Source organism: Cervus elaphus, chromosome 11, assembly GCF_910594005.1.
Source record: "Cervus elaphus chromosome 11, mCerEla1.1, whole genome shotgun sequence".
NCBI classification, from domain to species: Eukaryota; Metazoa; Chordata; class Mammalia; order Artiodactyla; family Cervidae; genus Cervus; species Cervus elaphus.
This window is the reverse complement of record NC_057825.1, coordinates 43,429,419-43,452,265: the sequence shown is the minus strand read 5'-3', so window position 1 is coordinate 43,452,265 and position 22,847 is coordinate 43,429,419. Positions and strand designations below refer to the sequence as shown.

Here is a 22,847-nt window from a genome sequence, read left to right as displayed (position 1 = left end):
ATTGCTGCTTTTAAGTGCTATCTTCTAAATAACATAAAACAAAGGAATATGCAGCAATGTTATTTATTCAGTGATGTCTAGAAAAACAAGTGTACCAAAATCTCTTCTATATAAACCTTACATGAATTTTTATTTGAAAAATACAAAACAATATTGAATATAAACTTCACCCTGAAAAGTCTCTTCAGGAATAAATATACACATCATGACACATCTTGAGGGCTTCCCAGGTGGTGCTAGTGGTAAAGAACCTGCCTGCCAATGCAGGAGACTTAAGAGACACAGGTTTGATCCCTGGATCAGGAAGATCCCCTGGAGGAGAGAATGGCAGTCCACTCCAGTATTCTTGCCTGGAAAATCCCAAGGACAGAGGAGTCTGGTGGCTATGGTCCGTAGCATCACAAAGAGTCAGATAGGACTTAGCATGCATGCATGACATATCTTAAAGAGAATACTCAGTTCCCTTAACATTCTTATGTACTATATTATTTTGCACTCAGCATTCTAGGGATAATAAAAACAGTCATTATTTTTTCTAGATTTTAAAATGTAGTAGTCCATTCTGTTTTGTTCATTCATTCAAATAACTAATACTTATGGAATACTTGTGTGCTAAGCATGCTTTGTAAGTCACTTTACATGTATGATTTCATTTAATTCTCAAAGCAATTCTATGAAGTAGGTACCATTATTATCCCATTTTATAAATAAGGAAACTGAAGTGGAGATTAAATAATTACTTTCAATTCAGACAGATAACGTGTCAAATGCAAACTACGGTGGTTTAGCTCCAAGTCCACTGACCCTCCATGCATTCATTCATCAGAAAGTATTTTCAGAGGGACCATGGCGTATGCACTGCTCTCCCTGATGTCATACAAAAATCTATGCACAATCCCCATAACTTGGGGAGTGTTATAAACTAGTTAATAATGATAATAACATGTGCATTAGTATGAAACTTTATCATTTACAACAAGTATGTTCAAACATACATGAATGTTAAATAACTCTTTAAGAAAACACTGCAGATGTTGATACAGGCTAGTATGCAATAAAATGCCACAATAGTGATACAGTGATCCAGCAATATAGGTAGGCAAAGAGAGGATGGCTGTGAACGAGAGAAGGCAGACATAGTTTAATGAAGGTGGTGGGTCTGAGCCAGTCCTGGACAGTGGGGGGAGGATTTGGGTGGGCAGGAAGGAGCTGGTATTCTGGCAGCCCCAGGGGCACAGAACCAAAAAAGATACCAGATCAGAAATAACCCAAGGCAATTGGAGGTTGTGGGAGATACAGGTGTAAAAGTAGGTTGGGGATAGACTTTAGAGATCTCTGTCAAAGGAACATCGGAGACTATAAGAGCAATAGTTGGTAAGTAATTGGTAACAACCCAGCAGGTTCCTGGGAGGTTATTTAGCTGCTAAAGGTCACTATTGTATTTGCAATGGAACTCTCAGAGTTGAAAATACTATTCCAAAAAAGAGAAAATACAATTTCAGTGTTAAAGATTCTGCAGTTGTCTACATCATTTACTGATTAATAAACCTTTTAGTAATACTTATAAAGTGTTCTGAAAAACCAGAGCTACTTGATTTATGTGTATATGCTAATACTGTTTCATAAAAATTAAAACCTTTTTTGCCTTATTTATGATGCTTTTATACTAATTTGTCTTTGCATACTTTTAAATTCTCCTCTGCACACACTGAGTCTCTATCATTATACCCCCATCCTCTCTCTCCTTCTTGCTCTCTCTCTCTCTCTCTGCAAAGGAAATTGGTCACAGTAAAACTTATTAACACAGGAGTAAAGAATATATATATCTCCATATACATATACATGGTATATATATCTCCATATATATATATATACACACATGATTTTAAAAGGTTTAAAAGGAGTAATGGATATATATATTCATGATTCATATATGTATACATGATTTTAAAAGGTTTGAGTTTCCACAACAAGATAGCCAGTTTGCTCAATCAATTGTGTGAAAAATAATGTGGAAACGTGTTGCTCATTCAGAAACAATTTGGTCAATGATTACTGAAGTGATTCAATCAGAAATATACATCAGTGATAACATTACAGAAAATTCACTCACTTTTTAAAAGATCAGGCAGCTACAGTCTTTAGAGCCAAGGTTCCAAATATCGGTTATTGAGATACATTATGATCTTTCTTTGATGTGGGTGTAACTTCCTTTTCCCCACGTTTCATACTCTCCTCAAGCATTTCAAGAGATGTACTTATTGTTTAAATAAAAGTATATCAAAATCATTTTTGACTTGAGAATTTTAATCTAAATTAAGTGGGTAGTTGTCTTGGCATTACAAAAATCACAACTTGGATGCCTTCAGGGAAGCAGGAAATAATTTCACTTTATTATGCCCATCTCTATGAACTGAAAATATGGCAAAGCACAAAACCTTTGGCATTTGATTCCATTTGCTGACAGAGCCTAGTTGTCTCTGATAACTAGGACTTGTTATAATTAATAATTTGGACTTGAATTTCTTTACCTTCAGGAGTGGAAATTATAGAAAAGGAAGGTAGAATTCTGAAAACTTGGTTCAAATGTGTATAAGAAGCGTAGTTGAAATGTCCCAGGTGCATATTATTGTTGGAAAGAGAAAAAGGAAGGGTGACCTTTCAGAGGTCAATAACAAATAGATTTTTCAAGGTTAGTCTATGAAACCTAGTAGGAAAAGGCAGGAAAAACACTGATTATACTGAGAAGGATTCAACTTCCATCTGAGCAAAGGTTACAAAGTTCTGAGGAAGGGTGAAATAGAGAGGGGGGCGGGGGAAGGAAGAAAAAAAATAACATAGACAAATCAGGATTGAATTTTCAGAAACACCAACCAACAGAATTGCAGATTCAAACAATGAAAGCATAAACGATTTGGGCACTACTTTATTTCTTTTGCTTATCTTTTTTTCCCTCTTTTCTTTGATATGAATGTGGTAATGAGAAACCCAAAACAGGAGGAGAGAGGTATGAATGAAGGAGGAATGGAGAAAGTGAAATACTACAGCACTTATTCTCTCATTTCTACCTCCTATATTTAAATTTCAGATAAACAATAAATACTTTTATAGTACAAATATGTCCCAAATATTGCATGGGACATACCAGCAATCCCAATCCTGGGCATACACACTGAGGAAACCAGAATTGAAAGAGACATGTGCACCCCAATGTTCACTGCAGCACTGTTTATAATTGCCAGGACATGGAAGCAACCTAGATTCCCATCAGCAGACAAATGGATAAGAAAGCTATGATACATATACACAATGGAATATTACTCATCCATTAAAAAGAATACATTTGAATCAGTTCTAACGAGATGGATGAAACTGGAGCCCATTATACATAGTGAAGTAAGCCAGAAAGATAAACACCAATACAGTATACTAACACATATACATGGAATTTAAAAAGATGGTAATGATAACCCTATATGCAGGACAGATAAAGAGACACAGTTGTATAGAACAGACTTTTGGACTCTGTGGGAGAAGGCGAGGGTGGGATAATCTGAGAGAATAGCATTGAAACATGTATATTATCAAGTGTGAAACAGATCGCCAGCCCAGGTTGGATTTATGAGACAAGTGCTCAGGGCTAGTGCACTGGGATGACACAGAGGGATGGGATGGGGAGGGAGGTGGGAGGGAGAATCGGGATGGGGAACACATGTAAATCCATGGCTGATTCATGTCAATGTATGGCAGAAACCACTACAATATTGTAAATTAATTAGCCTCCAACTAATAAAAATAAATGAAATAATAAAATAATAAAAAGACATACATACACTAAAAAATCATTTGCTGTTTATTTGAACTGAGTATCCTGTACTTTTATTCGCTAAATCTGGTAGCCCTAGGAAAGAGCCACTAGTCTTAACAGAGGTGGATCGCCCTTTGTTTATCCTCTTCTTAAAAAATTATTTTAATTGAAGTAAAACACTCGTACAAAAAGAACACTTATCATGAGTGTACAGGTCACTGAACATTCACGAATGAAGACACTCATGTAGCCAGGACCCAGGTCAAAATGCAGACTGTTAGCCCCCTAGAAGCCTCCCCTATACTCCTTTCCCTCCATAAGAACAATTACTACCCTGACTTCTAACAGTAAATCTTCTAGATTTGCCCATCTCACCACTCCTTCTATTTAAGGTTAGTGGTGTCATCCTTATATTCTAAGGTTTCCACCCACGTGGCAGAAACATAGGCCCATGGCACCATGTTAAATGTCCCGTTGACTGAACACACTTGAGGTTAGGGAAGAGTTCTCCTGCCTCCATGCGTTAAGTGAATTCTCTAGGAAGTGTATTTAGCCAGTACCTTATAGGACAGAGGGTGGGCAGAATCTTCCAGGGAACCTAGGAGGTAATACTTTCCAGAGGAACCAGTAGATAACAAAGGCAGAAATTCAGAAGTGAATCTTCTAGGATATATTATAGTAGGTTATGTACTTTGGACTAGGAGTGATTTCGTTGGTGGTACACTTAACAGAGAGATAGTAAGAACAACCATTCAACAGACTTTCCCATGTAGAGTTTGAAGGTGATCTTATAAGTCATTGTCCTCACTCACCCTCCAACAAATAATGCCCATTAGTAGTGTTCATCTGCACTGGCACAGCTTTTTTACATAAAGTTGTTCCATGAGGCCACCTGATACCTCTGAGTCTGTAACTCCTTCAACCTGTAGAGAGGATACTGGTCTCATGCTATCAGAATACATTGGAATCATTCCCATAACTAAGGACAGAGGATTAGAACAGAGAAGAAAGTCCCTTCCCATTCTCTCCAGTAGTGCTGGGAAAGATAACTGCAGGAATTGAGTCTTAAGACAGAATGGGATCATCTCTGACAGGACCTTTACATGAAACAGCCTGGAAAAGATGGAGGCTCCAGCGACACGCTGAGTTTAGTAAATATCCCCAAGCCTTCCTTGCAGCTGAGCCCATAGAGCTGAGTCATTTTATGATAGCTCCTGCATGAAGAACTAGAAGTATATGACATAGCTGGCCAAGGATCCTTCTCCAGTTGGATCTGAGAATGGGATTACTGGTGATTCAGTCTAGGAAGGACTTTCAGATATTAGACTGGGTAGTGCCCAAAAGTCTGAATAGTTTCTGAGCAGTAGCATTCCAGGCAAAAGGGAGGCAATGACATTCTCTCTGCCTCTCCAACCAAGTTCAAAACCAAGAAGGTAAAACATGGTACTTCTACTTCCTGTCACTGTATTCCTTCCTTACCTGGTATATAGACTGTCCTGTTACAAACACAATGAAAGAAGGACATTTAATATGGTATCACATGTATAATTTAAAATATGACATAAACAAACATATCTATGAAACAAAAACAGATTCACAGATATAAAGAACAGACTTGTGTTTGCAAAGGTGGAGGAAGAGGAGGCAAAGACTATGAGTTTGGGATTAGCAGATGCAGACAATTATATATAGGATGGGTAACCAAAAAGGACCTACTGTAAAACACAGGGAACTATATTCAAAATCCTGTAATAAACCATAATGGAAAAGAGTAAGAAAAAGAATATGTATGAATAACTGAGTGACTGTACAGCAAAAGTTAAACACAACATTGTAAATCAACGATTTTGTTATTTAGTCACTAAGCTGTGTCCAACTCTTTGTGACCCCATGGACTGCAGCATGATAGGCTTCCTTGTCCTCCACTATCTCCTGCAGTTTGCTCAGATGCATGTCCATTGAGTCGGCGATGCCATCTAACCATCTCATCCTCTGTCTCCCCCTTCTCCTCCTGCCTTCAATCTTTCTCAGTGTCAGGGTCTTTTCCAATGAGTCAGCTCTCTGCATCAGGCGGCCAAAGTGTTGGAGCTTCAGCATCAGTCCTTCCAACGAATATTCAGGGTTGATTTCCTTTATATATCAATAATTTTTTTTAAAAGGAAGTCTATTTGCACTGTTGTTCATAATATCAAGAAAGTAGAACACTATGTAACAATGGGACCTTAATTAAATGCATTATGCTATATTCCACACAATGAAATCTTATCCAGTCTTTAAAATGACATTGTATTTTTATTATTATCTAGGGTGAAACAGATCACCAGCCCAGGTTGGATGCATGAGACAAGTGCTCGGGCCTGGTGCACTGGGATGACCCAGAGGGATCAGGCAGAGAGGGAGGTGGGAGGGGGGATCGGGATGGGGAATACATGTAAATCCATGGCTGATTCATGTCAATGTATGACAAAACCACTACAATATTGTAAAGTAATTAGCCTCCAACTAATAAAAATAAATGAAAAAAAAAAATAAAATGACATTGTAGAAGAAAATACTACTGCAGTAATAGTAGCCAAAGCTAGTCCTATTGATATAAACCCTGTACTTCTACTTGTCAGGTACTATTCTAACTACTTGACAAATGTTGACTCACTTAAATTTTCACAACAACTGTTTGAATTAGGAACAATTAATATTCCCATTTTTCAGACAAGGAAACTGCAGTACCTTTATTAATTAAAGGACATGCCTAAGGGTCACACAGCAAGTAAATAACAAAGCTGGTATTCAAATCCAGACAGGCTAGCTGCCGAGTCCACACTGCTAACCGTATGATGACAAAGGAAACTTACTCATTTATCAGTAAGGGAGAAAAGCCAGGTTAAAATGAAAAAAAAAAAGGTTGGCAAGTGTGATTCCAATTCTATATCAAACATTTTAAAAAATCATCTGACTATATTATTACAGAAAAAATTACTGTAATGATACATGCCATAGTGTTAACAATGACAGATCCGAGTTTAAATGATTCTTAATTCCCTCTTTATAATATTCTGAATTGTCTACATTTTCTGTAATACATACTTATTGACTATTTTAATGAGGAAAAAATTGTTTAAACAAAACCATCTCTTGGGGAAATCAACTCAATAATTGTGACCTTTATGCAAGGCCTCCTGATATGAAAGCAAGGAGAGCAGTCACATCCTACAGAAAATGTTCAACAACATGCCCAGATCACATCATGCCAACCATCTTGCCTCAGAGAAAAGTGAGCTTCAAACTTATTAATGCATAAATCCAGTGCATGGGAGGTGAGCTCTGCAGAGCAGCAAGCAGATGTTAGAAAGCTGAAGCTGGCAGGGACCTCAAACTTCTTGAATCTATGCCCTCATTTGGTAGAGACTGAGGCTTGAGACATTACGCATAGGAAGATGGTTAACTGGGAGGCCCTTATAGAAAAATGGCATTATCCTCAAGAAACAGAATTCAGCGGGAAATTTCACAAGTCATTTAAAATTTAGTCACAAAAAGTCATGGCAATAGCAAGAGGGCATTTGAGAAGATTTTTTACTCTTTCTGTGGCCACGAAAGTTTGCTCTGAGTAAGCTCTGTGAGTGTATTATAGCAAAGATTCATGCATATAATTTGGGAGAGTTCAAAATGAGCTATAACTGAGAAGAATCTACCGCAGATGATGACATGGACACATAGCCTTCTTTTCCCAGGCTACACCCTCTGACAGGGCTGGGTTACAGACAATCTCCCCGAAGGTGCCAGTGGAGGTAACCCAGCGTTCTTGGACTTCCACTCTAGTCTGGATTCCCTGAGGGAAGGGTAAATTGAAAAACCAAGTCTCCCAACCAGCCCCACCCTTCCAAGACATCATGGTGACTCATGGGAGGATGGTAGAGAGAGCTGACAATCTCTAAGCAACATGGTTTTTCAAAACTTGACCTTTTCAACAGCTACTCCCAGGAACAGGGCCAATTAGTGAGTCCTGCAGATAGAGCAGCCTGTCCTAACAGCTCCCTTCCCAGCTGCATGCCTTCCAGTATCTCTTGCTGATTCCAGGTCTTGAGTCTCCCTAGCTGTGTGGATCACAAAAAACTGTGGAAAATTCTTCAAGAGATGGCAATACTAGACCACCTTACCTGTCTCCTGAGAAATCTGTATGCAGATCAAGAAGCAACAGTTAGAACTGGACATGGAACAACAGACTGGTTCTAAATCGGGAAAGGAGTATGTTAAGGCTGTATATTGTCACCCTGCTTATTTAACTTATATGCAGAGTACATCATGTGAAATGCCGGCCTGGATGAAGCACTAGCTGGAATCAAGATTGCTGAGAGAAATATCTATAACCTCAGATATGCAGACGGAGAGGGCGATGGCACCCCACTCCAGTACTCTTGCCTGGAAAATCCCATGAACGGAGGAGCCTGTGGTAGGCTGCAGTCCTTGGGGTTGCTAAGAGTCGGACACGACTGAGCGACTTCACTTTCACTTTTCACTTTCATGCATTGGAGAAGGAAATGGCAACTCACTCCAGTGCTCTTGCCTGGAGAATCCCAGGGACGGGGGAGCCTGGTGGGCTGCCATCTATGGGGTCACACAGAGTCAGACACGACTGAAGCGACTTAGCACCCAGCAGCAGCAGATATGCAGATGACACCACCCTTATGGCAGAAAGTGAAGAAGAACTAAAGAGCCTCTTGATGAAAGTGAAAGAGAAGAGTGAAAAAGTTGGCTTAAAACTCAACATTCAGAAAACTAAGATCATGGCATCTGGTCCCATCACGTCAAGGCAAATAGATAGGGAAACAATGGAAACAGTGACAGACTTTATTTTTGGGGGCTCCAAAATCACTGCAGATGGTGATTGCAGTCATGAAATTAAAAAATGCTTGCTCTTTGGAAGAAAAGCTGTGACCAAACTAGACAGCATATTAAAAATCAGACATTACTTTGCCAACAAAGGTCCGTCTAGTCAAAGCTATGTATTTTTCAGTAGTCATGTATGGATGTGAGAGTTGGACTATAAAGAAAGCTGAATGCTGAAGAATTGATGCTTTTGAACGGTGGTGTTGGAGAAGACTCTTGAGAGTCCCTTGGACTGCAAGGAGATCCAACCAGTCCATCCTAAAGAAAATCAGTCCTGAATTTTCATTGGAAGGACTGATGCTGAAGCTGAAACTCTAGTACTTTGGTCACATGATGTGAAGAACTGACTCATTGGAAAAGACCCTGATGCTGGGAAAGATTCACCAACTCGATGGACATGAGTCTGAGCAAGCTCTGGGAGTTGGTGAAGGACAGGGAAGCCTGGCATGCTGCAGTCCACAGGGTTGCAAAGAGTCAGACACGACTGAGCGACTGAACTCAACTGGCTCAGTGATGATGTACCACCTCTAGAGGGCAGCTCAGAGCAGGGCTTTAACTGAGTTCCGGAATGACAGCACCACAGATTTTAAAGAAACTGTTCAAATGTCCTGGAGTACATTAATGAAACAAGCCTACACTCTTCTACAGAATGTCACAATTTTCACTGCCTTCTCAAGTCATTTGCAGAACTCTTGGACTTCTGTGTACAGACCAAAAATGTATACAAGTATTTAAACTAAATGGAACTATTTGATAAGAGTTGCTAGTCTTACAAAGAAAGAACTGAGAGGTTCCAAAGGGAAGGATTGTTTTTCAGCTGAGATAGTGAACAAGGCATTCATTGAGGAGATGGCCTTTGAGCTGGGCCTTACAGATGGACCTAAATAAGAAGAGATACAGCAGAACAGGAATGCCTAGACAGTGAGAAATGTTTGAACAAGATTTTGAAGCTATGAAAGAGTCAGCACAGCAAAACGAGAAGTTGTTTTTTCTAAGACTGAGGTGTCCTATATCCAAGCCAAGACCTGAGAAGAGAACAATATTTTATCAAATCTAAGATGGCACAAATGTATCAATTGCAAGATGCACTCTGATTTCAGAGATGTTTTCATCATTTAAAAAATGTGTTTTACATTTCTCCATAGAAGAAATACAGATGTCCAACCAAAATATGAAAAGATGCTCAACATCACTAATTATTAGAGAAATGCAAATCAAAACTACAATGAGGTATCATTTCACACCAGTCAGAAGGGCCATCATCAAAAAGTCTACTAACAATAAAGGCTGGAGAGGGTGTACAGAAAAGGGAACCCTCCTGCACTGTGGGTAAGAATGTAAATTGGTACAACCACTATGGAAAACAGTCTGGAGGTTCTTTAAAAAACTAAAAACAGAACTATCATTTAACCCAGCAATTCCACTCCTAAGCATACATCCAGAGAAAATCAGAATTTGAAAGGACACATGCACCCCAACGTTCACTTCAGCACTATTTACAATAACCAGGACATGGAGGCAACGTAAATGTCCATCAACAGAAGACTGGATAAAGAAAATGTGGTAGATATATACAATGGAATATTGTTCAGCCATAAAAAGGAATGAAACTGCATCATTTGCAGAGACATGGATGGGCCCAAAGATTGTCATAAAGAGTGAAGTAAGCCTGAAAGACAACAACAAATATTGTGTATTAACACATATATGTGGAATCTGGAAAAACGCTAAAGATTATCTTATTTGGAAAGCAGAAATAGACACATGAACATGGGGAACAAACATGGATACCAAGGGGGGATGAGAGGGTGGGAGGAATTGGGAGACTGGGATTGATATATACCACTACTATGTATAAAATAGGTAACTAATGAGAAACTGCTATATAGCACAGGGAACTCTGTTCATTGCTCTGTGGTGATGGAAAGGGAAGGAAATCCAAAAAGCGGTGATATACGTATACATATGGCTGATTTACTTTGCTACGCAGCAGAAATTGACACAGCAGTGTGAAGCAACTATATTCAAATAAAAGAAATAGATGGATAAACTGTGGTATGTTCATGGGGTGACATGTTATTTATCAATAAAGGAAATGAATGCTGAATAGCACAGGATACAGCAGAACTTTAAAGCATACTGCTAAGTGAAAGAAGCCAGTCTGAGAAACTATAAGTTTATGATTCGTACTCTTTGACATTCTAGAAAAGGCAAGACTTTGGAGAGAGCAAAAAGATCAGTAGTTGCTAGGAAGTTCAGGTGGCTAGAGTGAGGTGGGGAATGGATGACTAGGTGGAACACATGGGATTTTTTAAGGCAGTGAAATGATTCTGTATGATACTGTAATTGTGGATTCATGTAATTATCCAGATGCAACCTATGGACTTCTGTTACAATTAATGTATCAGTATTGGTTAATCAATTGAAGTAAACATAGTATATTATAGCATGTTTATTTATAAGAGGAGAAACAGTGGGGAGGGCAATGACAGGGTGTAAAGGAACTCTTTGTACTTTCTACTCAATCATTCTATAAACCTAAAACTGCTTGAAAATACAGACAATTAAATAAAATAACATCACTAACAAAAAACAAGTGTCTTAGAATAGATGAAACACAATTAGTAAGGGTCATAAAGGTCAGTAAGGTCTTAAAAATCAGATAGGAAGGGTAAATGGTAAGGAAGGGGGACCCTAGAAGGCTTCTGAGCAGGGTTGTGATGTTTTATGAAAATTGCTCTAGTTTCTGCAAGGAGGCCAAGGTGAGAGCTATGTTGTGCTAAAGCCACTGCATTAGTTCAGGGCCAAAGGAGCTAGAGGGGTGGCGATAGGAACTTAAAGGTCAGACATAAGAGATATTTTCAAGGAAAACCCAAGTGAGTCAACCACATAGACATGCTGAATGAGAGAGGAGTCAAAGATGAATTCCAGATGGGTAATGAGGAAGAATGTGTTATGCCTGTCATATTTTATGTTTCCAACTTATGTTTTCTTCTTGCATGTTTTTTCCTTTCCTGATTTTGTCTAGATAGTAACTTCTGTAATTCCTTTTCTTCTCTATTTACTGTTTTAAAATTTTGTATTTCTATTTTTATAGTGATAATGGTGGCTCTTACATATTTAAGCCTACATTTTTATACAGACACAAAAAATTAATAGCTACTTCTTCTCAAACGGAATGGAATATTTAATTGATTTTTCTTTCCTTGTCCATCCACACCCTCATCCCTACCCCTTTCAGGCTTTGCTGATATTATTACATTTAGAATTTTATTTGGGTGCTAGACTTAGGCACGTTTCATATCTAGTCATGTGTTAATTAATTATGCTATAAAAGGCAAAGGAGAAAAGGAAAGATATACCCATCTGAATGCAGAGTTCCAAAGAATAGCAAGGAGAGATACAAAAGCCTTCCTAAGAGATTGGTGAAAAGAAATAGAAGAAAACAATAGAATGGGAAAGACCAGAGATTGCTTCAAGAAAATTAGAGATACCAAAGGAACATTTCATGCAAAGATGTGCTCAATAAAGGACAGAAATAGTATGGACCTAACACAAGAGAAGGCAATGGCAACCCACTCCAGTACTCTTGCCTGGAAAATCCCATGGACGGAGGAGCCTGGTAGGCTGCAGTGCACGGGGTCGCGAAGAGTAGGACTTCACTTTCACTTTTCACTTTCATGCATTGGAGAAGGGAATGGCAACCCACTCCAGTGTTCTTGCCTGGAGAATCCCAGGGACAGCGGAACCTGGTGGGCTGCCATCTATGGGGTCGCACAGAGTCAGACATGACTGAAGTGACTTAGCAACAGCAGCAGCAACAGAGGCAGAAGATATTAAGTGGGGCAAAAATACACAGAAGAACTATACAAAAAAAGATCTCAATGATCCAGATAACCATGATGGTGTGATCACTCACATAGTGCCACACATCCTGGAATGTGACGTCAAGTGGGCCTTAGGAAGCATCACTATGAACAAAGCTAGTGGAGGTGATGGAATTCCAGTTGAGCTGTTTCAACTCCTAAAAGATGATGCTGTGAAAGTGCTGCACTCAATATGTCAGCAAATTTGGAAAACGCAGCAACAGCCATAGGACTGGAAAAGGTCAGTTTTCATTCCAATCCCAAAGAAAGGCAATGCCAAACAATGTCTAAACCACTGCACAATTGCTCTCATCTCACACACTAGCAAAGTAATGCTTAAAATTCTTCAATCTAGGCTTCAACAGTATGTAAGCCTAGAACTTTCAAATGTTCAAGCTAGATTTAGAAAAGGCAGAGGAACCAGAGAACAAATTGCCAACATCCACTGGATCATAGAAAAAGCAAGAGAATTCTAGAAGAACATCTACTTCTGCTTCATTGACTATGCTAAAACTTTTGACTGTGTGGATCACAATGAACTGTGGAAAATTCTTCAAGAGATGGGAACCAGACCATCCTACCTGCCTTCTGCGAAACCTGTATGCAGGTCAAGAAGCAACAGTTAGAACTGGACATCGAACCACAGACTGGTTCCAAATCGGGAAAGAAGTACATCAATGCTGTATATTGTCACCCTACTTATTTAACTTATATGCAGTGTATATCACTAGAAATGCCAGGCTGGATGAAGCACTAGCTGGAATCAAGATTGTTGGGAGAAATATCAATAATCTCAGATATATGGAAGAAAGTGAAGAAGAACTAAAGAGCCTCTTGATGAAAGTGAAAAAGGAGAGTGAAAAAGCTGGCTTAAAACTCAGCATTCAAAAAATGAATATCATGGCATCCAGTCACATCACTTATGGCAAACAGATGAGGAAACAATGGAAACAGTAAGAGACTTTATTTTCTTGGGCTCCAAAATCAGTGCAGATGGTGACTGCAACCACAAAATTAAAAGACATTTGCTCCTTGGAAGAAAAGCTATGACCAACCTAGACAGCATATTAAAAAGCAGAGACATCACTTTGCCAACAAAGGTCTGTCTAGTGAAAGCTTTGGTTTTTCCAGTAGTCATGCATCTAGTCATACGTGGCCATAAAGAAAGCTGAGCACTGGAGAATTGATGCTTTTGAACTGTGGGTTTGGAGAAGACTCTTGAGAGTCTCTTGGACAGCAAGGAGATCAAACCAGTCAATCCTAAAGGAAATCAATCCTGAATATTAATTGGAAGGACTGATGCTGAAGTTCCAATACTTTGGCCATCTGATGTGAAGAGCTGTCTCATTAGAAAAGACCTGATGTTGGAAAGACTGAATGCAAGAGAAGAGGACGACAGAGGAAGAGATGGTTGGATGGTATCACTGATTCAATGGACATGAGTTTGAGCAAGCTCCAGGAGATGGTGAAGGACAGGGAAGCCTGGCATGCTGCAGTTCATGGGGTCACAAAGAGTTGGACATTACTGAGTGACTGAACAACAAATGCAAAATACTCCCCCCAAACAGGATCACTTTCAAGCCATGAAAAATATATTAAAACTTATGGAGACTTCTACTCCAAGGCCTGCTATGAATTTCAGTTTATGGTCCATGTTGTGCTAATTCCTAATAACTCCTAACTACCTCTTAATTGTTGCAACTTTTAATACTGCTGTAATTTATGTTTTCCTAATTTTTTTTTAGCTTTACTGCTCTTAAAACTCTGACTGATTTAGCATATGTCTTATTCTTACCCCAAGATGCATGTTTCTAGAATAAAGTGTAGAGTTTTAATTGCTGCACCTTAATGAAACCATGAGAGATATTCAGAAGGAGCACAGAAATATAATAAAGTGCTTGAGGAGCAAGGGCTGTTGCTGTGTAGGGACCAACAATAATCATTAGGGATATTATGTTTGGGAAAAAAATGACTTCTAGGTTACAGGTTTTGAAATCAAGAGGCAAAGACGAGGTGAGTTTACTGGTAGAATACTTACACTAATATTAGAATATTTTATGAAAACTTTTAAGAAAAGAAAAATTAAAGCTGTTGAGTTTCACAAGTTATTTTCCTAGACACCTTCTTTTGCCTCTTCATGTCTAATCGTTATCCTTCTCTGCCCTGCTCTGGCCCTGGGAGGCTGACTAATATGGACAGTATCAACAAATTCCCTTTCCCTCTGGCCAGGGTTGGGTCTGGCCAGTGAGGTGGTGATGAGAAGCCCAGAGGAAGGAGACGGGGAGGTCGAGGGGAGTGAGGTTGGGATATTTGTTCCCCAGCTCGCTCTCTACCATGCTGTGCAGGGTTGGCTGAGTCTATCTACTGCAAGTTGCCACTCTTGTCAGACAGCTCTCTCCATAGTCTTTCTGGGTTCTGGGAAACATATCCTCCCTTGCCCACTCAAGACTTGTGGGCAGTAACAGCTCCCTATTGTGCTCCCCAGATACGTTTATCCCTTGTTGATGTCTATAAACTTTGCCCATATCTTGTAAATAGTGCGTTTACTAACTTCCTTCAATTGAATGGAGTATGCAATCCATGTCCAGACACATGCTGGACCCTGACTGACACATTATTGCATCTAGAGATCCCTCCACCCAAGAAATAGTAATAGTAGAAAGTGCAAATGTAAAAATGTGACCATGGTTAAAAGAGATGACCCTGACTTTGGTCACTATGTACCATTTTGAGATTGTATTATTGGAACCAGGGGATACCAGTTGGGCTGGGTGGTTGAGTGAATATAGGCTTTTGCTTTTAGAGAATGGATATTTCTACCATCAATAATCTTGAGACATGGTTAATCCCCATGTAGGAAAAAAAGTGATACTATGTACTGTGGAAGGAGGGGCTTCCATGTGTCTCTGGATTAAGGATCCATTTGTCCCTAGACCTTGAAATATGAAGAGCAGGTTTGTGCGGGTGGTTAGCTATTTTCAGGGCAGTAGCATCATTAAGCTTCTGTTTTTGTCAGGAATGGCAGTAGAGACAACAGCAGCTCAGAGACGAAAATAATCAGCACTTGAGGTCTTGGGGTAAGGTACCCGTAGCCTGGAAAAGCCTTGTATCTACTTCTTAGCCACACTGAAAAGTGGAAAGTATTATCAGGATGTTCTATTCAGACCAAAGGGACGAGTTTCTTTTTCCCGAAGCTAAAGTGGGGGCAACAGTGGGCATTGGTGGAGAGAACTAAGTCCATGACAGAGAACACTCCTGAAGGTCAACGCAGCAAGGAGAAGGCCAGAGGGGACACTTGGGAAAGCTCTATTTCAGAGAGCTTTATATACCAACAAAGGTAGTACAAAGTTTCAGATATTGTTGAGGGCACTTTGAGAGAAGTGAATTTCCAGCACACAGGCCGGTAGGAGAGAATGCTGTCATAATTTTAGTATAAAATGAAAGGATCCTTTCCATTGTAAGTCATAGACTGTGAAGTTGGGAGTACATTGGTTGCAGAAATAGCTTCCATAGGGTCAGGTAAACCCTATCTTTAGTGGACTGATAGCAGTTTACTTATGGAAAGTGAAACATATTCCTGAGGACTGATACTGAAGAAACCAAGATTCCCTTCCACAAAACTCCCTTTGAACTTCTGCTTCAGTCAGAATGCAAGATTAGATGGGTATGGCAACATTTATGGATTTTGTTTTCATTGAGGTTCTGCAATTCACTTTTCCCTGTACTAGAGACAGGAATAGTTCTTGGAGCTTTCACAGGGCTGATGTGACGCCTGATTCCTATTTTGGTTTAAAGGAACTTAGACTCTCATTAGTGGCCAAATCAACTCTCAGTAGTCATATGAACCTTGCACGTTTACTAAGAACTTGCCCTCTGCTCTGGCAAGAAGTAAGGGCCCTATGTGCCAGCTAAAAGCACATCACCTGACAAACTCTAATATAACGTGAAGCCTGGACTCAGTTTATGTAAGCAGTATACCCAGGTATCATCTAAAAAATATTGTTATGTTATTAGCTTGGATCAGATACACTTCTCAAGATTTTTTAAATGTATCAAGAGTAGCTTCACATATTAAGAGTTCTGTAAAAGCTCAAGAAGAGAAATTACTGAGAAATAAATATCAACTCTCATAGGAAAAATAATTCCTCCTGTCCTTGGAAAACGTTAATCAAACTTATAACGGGGTCCAGCTAGCTTAGCACCTCAAGATGATAACCTGGGATAAAGAGAAACTGATACTTAAGGTTTTAACATAAACTTTCCTATGAACCAGATCCTCCTGAATATGGTTAGAGTCTGAAATGTCAGGCTTTCTCCTGTCTACTACCACCAATTATGTATAACTGGGTTCAAATATTCTACCTCAGGGACATTTTGTTTCTCCACAAGCATAAACATTCCTCTCTTCCCAGGAACTTGTGAACCCTCCTCAAGGAGTTTTTTGCCATGTGAGGGAGGGAGACCCCACGTGGTCTGATGTACCTAATCTGTTCCTGTGACATCTGATGGAAGAGTGCATCTGCACGGCTCCCTTGCCTCCCTGTCCTCTTTCGACCTTCCTGTTTAAACTTGAAGTTATCTCCAAGAGCATGTGACTCAAGCAGCATGGGATCAGGGATCAGGGCTGAAATATTATAGACACAGTGGATCAGCAGCCAAGGCGCAGTTCCTCTGACTCAGGCTACGCAGTGTTCTGAGGTTTCGTTTTCTGGCAGCCATGTCACTCAGACCGTAATGGCTTTGTAACTCTGAGGAGTAATTCTGAATTACAGCATGGCAAGATTCCTGATGGATGAGCTCATTTTCTGGGTGTACTATTTGGGCACATTATGTCAACTATATTAACTTGAATAAAACCTGCAAGAAAGAGGAGGGTTTTGTTTCTAATTTAGTTCATCTTAACTCTGTTAAGGTTGTGATTCCATTGCTCATCCTGACTAGCATGTGGTTACAGGGATGGCAAAGTGTTTCCTGTATCAAGAGGTCAGACATCCTAACATTGCCTCTTTGTTGGCACTGTAGGATAGGTGTTGGCTGTCTACCATTCAATATCTACTATATCTTCAATATCAATGTTACAAAAGGAAATGTCTATGAGGACATTCAGAAAACTGAACACAGGCATGGGCTTTCAAGACTCTAGTCTATTTCTACAACAAGCAAGTTAGACTAGTCTTCATACCAGTTTGCCCACAGCAGAGCAACAGCTTTTAGGAAAATAGGCAGATGTCTTCTTATGTGAAAACTAAATGGTAATTAATTTTAGTCAAACAGTCAAAGTATGCTGAAAGGGCAAAAACCTGACTCCTGGCAACTTTAAACTTTTTTTCAGATTTTTTTTTCTCAGAACAGACCTCATCAGAATTGGCTTCTTCCCTTAAAGCAATTCTCTTAATTGACTTTGAGGTTAATTATAGTACAAATGTGGCCAAAGGGCAATAGATCTGCACTGATGGAAGTATTTCAAGGAACACGTGGCAGAAACTTACCTAGATTGTTGCTTTAGTTCTGTCTGTCCAGGAGCAGAGGTCAGTTGGCTAAAACACCTTTGCTGTCAATAACTTTATGCCCTTTGAGTCTTCAGAGAATTCTCCTTAGAGGCTCACAGGGATGTGCTCCTCCTACTAAGAAAATGTTCATTGCATTAATGCCATGGGTTTTTCCCTTCAGAAGTAAATTTAGGAAAACAGTTTATCAATTTCTTAAAAGGTTAAACAGAGTTTATTGTGTGACCCAGTAGTTCCATCCCAGGTATATAACCAAAAGAATTGAAACAGGTACTCAAACAAACACTTATATATGAATTTCATAGTAGCATTATTCACAATAACCAACAGGGGGAAACAACCCATCAATAGATGAATGGATAAACAAATTATGGTATACACGTATAACAGATGGAGGAGGGCATGGCAACCCACTTCATCCTCATGGACAGAGGAGTCTGATGGGCTACAGTCCTTGGGGTCGCAAAGAGTTGGACATAACTAAAGCAACTTAGTATGTACACAGGCACATATAACAGAATATTATTCAGTCATAGAAAAAGGAATGAAGTGCTGATAATGGTACAATGTGGACAAACCTTGAAAACACTGTGTCCAGTGAAAGAAGTCAGATACAAAAGTAACATTCTATATGAATCCATTTATATGATTTACAGAATAGGTAAATTTATAAGACAAAGAACAGACTGATGGTTACCAAAATCTGGAGGGAGGGAGGTATGGGATTTTTTTTTTTTTGACTTGTGCCGGGTCTTCGTTGCTCTCCACAGACTTTCTCTAGTCGCAACAAGCAGGGGCCACTCTTTGTGGCAGTGCGTGGGCTTCCCATTGCAGTGGCTTCTCTTTGGCACTAGTGGTAAAGAACCTGCCTGCCGATGCAGGAGACATAAGAGGCATGGGTTCAATACCTGGGTTGGGAAAATTCCCTGGAGTAGGAAATGGCAACCCACTCCAGTTTTCTTGCCTGGAGAATCCCATGAACAGAGGAATCTGGCAGATTACGGTCCATAGGGTTGCAAAGCGTCAGACATGACTGCAGTGACTTAGCACGCACATACTCTTGTTGTGGAGCACAGGCTCTAGGAGCGTGGGCTTCAGTAGTTGTGGCTCATGGGCTGAGTTGCTAAGCATCACCATATGATCTTCCCAGACCAATGTGTTCCCTGCATTGGAAGGCAGATTCCTATCCACTGTGCCACTAAGGAAGTCTAGTAGGGGATTTCTTAATGGGGCAATGAAAATATTGTAGAACTTGGCATAGATGCTAGTTACACAATATTGTGAATGTACTAAATGCCACTGGATTCTTCACTATAAAATGGCTAATTTTATGTTATGTGAATTTCACCTTAATAAAAGTTCAATTATCTGCATTACATGCTGTGCAACTCAGAATATCCTTTGATCCGAGGCAACAGGACTATAAGTCACAGGGAGTGAAACAAGGGTTTGGACCAGTTACTAACAATGAGAATCTACTTCAGCCACCTGTAATGTTCCAGATTCATAAAGAGGAGCCTGACAGTTCACCAAGGAGAGAAATGATACCTAGTCCTCATATTTGTTGGCAGCTGCTTCAAAATAGAAGAGGCATTCATCTCTCTGACAGCAATGGCACTTGAGATTCCATTTTTATCATGCTTTACAAAAATGTGTTTTCAATTGAAAACTGATGCTCTGCTTTGTATGAAAAAAAAATCTTGCAATTGGTGATGTGCAGAAGAAAAATGACCTATTTCTACTTGTACATTCCACTGCATTTAAATTCTTAGTGCAAAGATAAAGCCAAGAATTCTCTGCTTCTCAGGGTCAGAGGTGTCAGAATTGCCATTAACCATAAAATCAGAGGGGCAGCAATGGTAATTAAGTCTTCGGGAAACAGACCAGTGAGGACTCGGGGCAGGGGGGAGGGGGAAGAAGACAATGATATAGGGATTTAGTATTTAAGGGATAGAATCACATGGAATGGTGATTATCTGTCCTCTCTTTCAAAGGAAAGAGGAAATAAGTCTAAATATACAGATAGGCTTCTATTCAGCATTAATGTGTTCTTGCTGCAAGGATTAAAAGAACCTGAAATAAGGCACCAAGGAGGGCTACCACATTTCTTTAGGAGATATTTAAACTCTGGGAAGCTGATGGACGTGATGAGTTCTGAAGTGACAGTTTACTTCTCTGACTCTAGGGAAGCTGTCACAGATCAGAATCTTTTTTCTCTTTAGAAAAAGGCATCTATCTGTCTGATGTCTTAATAGACCTCTCTACCTGTATGTAACATAATTCCTTCATGATTACTTTCTTGTCCTAATCTTAGTGGGGATAAGGAACAAAGACATTATTCAAAATACAATCTTTCAAACAGTTGAAGCTGATTGCAATAAGCTCATCTCCACCTCAGATAAGTTTTGCATTCTCTGGGTAAAAGAATACTAGTTCTTAACTTGATCATCTGTGGCATTCTTATCATTATTCTAAACCTTTTTATTGTAGTCCAAAATCACCTTTATGATTGGGCAGCCTAACTTTAGAAAAGAAGCAGAAGTGCCATCTGAATAAACAGGCAAACAAACCCAGGATGTATATGAGTTGTTCACTTACTTGGTTCCTAGGATAGTGGTTACTGTTCTATGGACCACAAAAATGCCTTCATTATCGAGAAGATGCAGCATGCAGTAAAGGGCCAAGGGATGGCCAGGGAACAAGGAGGAGGAGCCACTGGGTAATCTATTAGAAAATAACTGGCCCTGCAGGTAACAATTCCTCAAATTAAATATTAAGAACTCAACTGGCCTTGCCTTATTCTTTTCCTACTTTCACGTTTCACAAGGCCAAAGGCAAAAAAATAACAGACCCAGAGCCAATGTACAGTAGAACTGAAGTTAGAATCCAGGAGAACTTTACTGCCAATCTAGTGCTCAGTCCACTAAAGTAGGTAGGCTGCCCAAACATGGAAGCCCAGTTAACATAATAAATAGATTGTGATGGTGTTCACATAAGCACTCTGCAAAAAATATCCTGTAATCTCATTTTGGTAGTAATTTGATGTTTAGATCAAATTGACATCTCCACACTTCTTCAAGCATGAAATATGTTATAAAGACTTATTGTTGCTTCATAAAACAATAATGCAAGCAAGACCATAAACTTAAACATTTGAATAACAAGTAATTCTCACGACACTTGCATTTATTACTTTTATGGGTCTGTATGGCACAGAGGTTATGGTGGTGATTTACCAGGTGTGAAGTCTCTGAATACCTGTTTGGTGCGGGAAAATGTCAGCCTGTAGATCAAAGTCACATGATACACTCGGTTGTAAGATTCTAGTGTTAGAGCCTCAGGTCAAAGGCTAGACTTGCTCCTATACTTTTCACTTTTCACCTTCCAGGAGAATTACAGTGCATCGTACTTATGAGTTGCTAACAAAATTCTCAGCTAGATCTGAGTCATTTAGAAAACAAATGGCTGGAAAACAGGAAACAAAGCATGATGAAATTTATTTTCAAATGGAAAATTGTAATTGGCTCATTTTGAAGGGAGAAAGAAAGAACATAACTCATCAAGAGAGCAGAAGATAAATTATGAAAAATGAAATGGAGAATTCAGACAAGAAATAAGATGGGTTTACCTCAAAGCATATCTAAAATCCAATTTTTAAAAATAGAATATTATAAACACTCAGAACCAGTCCTTCTGAGTGAAAAGGAACTTCTAGACAAAAGGCAGCCCTGGAATACAGAGGCTCTGGCACACTCTTGTTTTCTGTCACCATGGAGGAGTATAGCTCCATGTTGATCCTGGGGTTATAAATGTTTATAAGCATAGGTCTGGGTAGGCAGTAGTTTTCAGCTTCACACAAGCCATTTGGAGGACCCTTGGGAGGTCACTGGGTCATATCCTTATGCAACAAGGACTTGACCTACTGAAACACTAGGGGTGAGTCCTAACAGTACCAAGACTGGGCATTGAGGGAACAAGCCATGCTGAGCACAGACGATGGCAATCTGGATGGGCTGCACAGTCAATAGAAGTCATTCAAACAAGAGGATACCAAGAGTGATCCTAGAGGTCAAGCCAAGATGAGAACCAAGATGAGGAACCAGATGTCAGAGCCAAGGGCAGAGCTTAAGCCCCGTGGCAATATTCAATTACTTGGGGCTGAGACAGTGACCTTTTCATGCTGTTCATGGGGTTTTCAAGGCAAGAATACTGAAGTGTTTTGCCATTCCCTCCGCCAGTGGATCACGTTCTGTCAGAACTCTCCACCATAACCCATCCATTTTGGGTGGCCCTACACGGCATGGCTCAAAGTTTCATTGAGTTAGACAAGGCTGTGGTCCATGTGATCAGTTTGTTTAGTTTTCTGAGATTGTGGTTTTTATTCTGTCTGCCCTCTGATGGATAAGGATAAGAGGCTTATGGAAGCTTCCTGATGGGAGAGACTGACTGAGGGGGAAACTGGGTCTTGTTCTGATGGCAGGCAATAAAGGACAGAAATGGTATGGACTTAACAGAAGCAGAAGATATTAAGAAGAAGTGGCACGAATACACAGAAGAACTATACAAAAAAGATCTTCACGACCCAGATAATCACGATGGTGTGATCACTCACCTAGAGCCAGACATCCTGGAATGTGAAGTCAAGTGGGCCTTAGGAAGCATCACTATGAACAAATCTAGTGGAGGTGATGGAATTCCGGTTGAGCTATTTCAAATCCTGAAAGATGATGCTGTTAAAGTGTTGCACTCATATGCCAGCAAATTTGGAAAACTCAGCAGTGA

At 39.7% G+C, this 22,847-nt stretch overlaps 1 long non-coding RNA gene across 2 annotated transcripts in view; it reads right to left on the bottom strand.

Moving 5' to 3' along the window:
* The window catches only part of LOC122703413, a 115,603-nt gene that overhangs the window by 29,205 nt on the left and 63,551 nt on the right, over window positions 1-22,847 (bottom strand). For both annotated transcript variants that reach the window (XR_006343484.1, XR_006343485.1), the window contains exon 2: window positions 18,048-18,182. This is a non-coding gene — a long non-coding RNA (uncharacterized LOC122703413). The remainder of the gene's footprint in view (window positions 1-18,047; window positions 18,183-22,847) is intronic.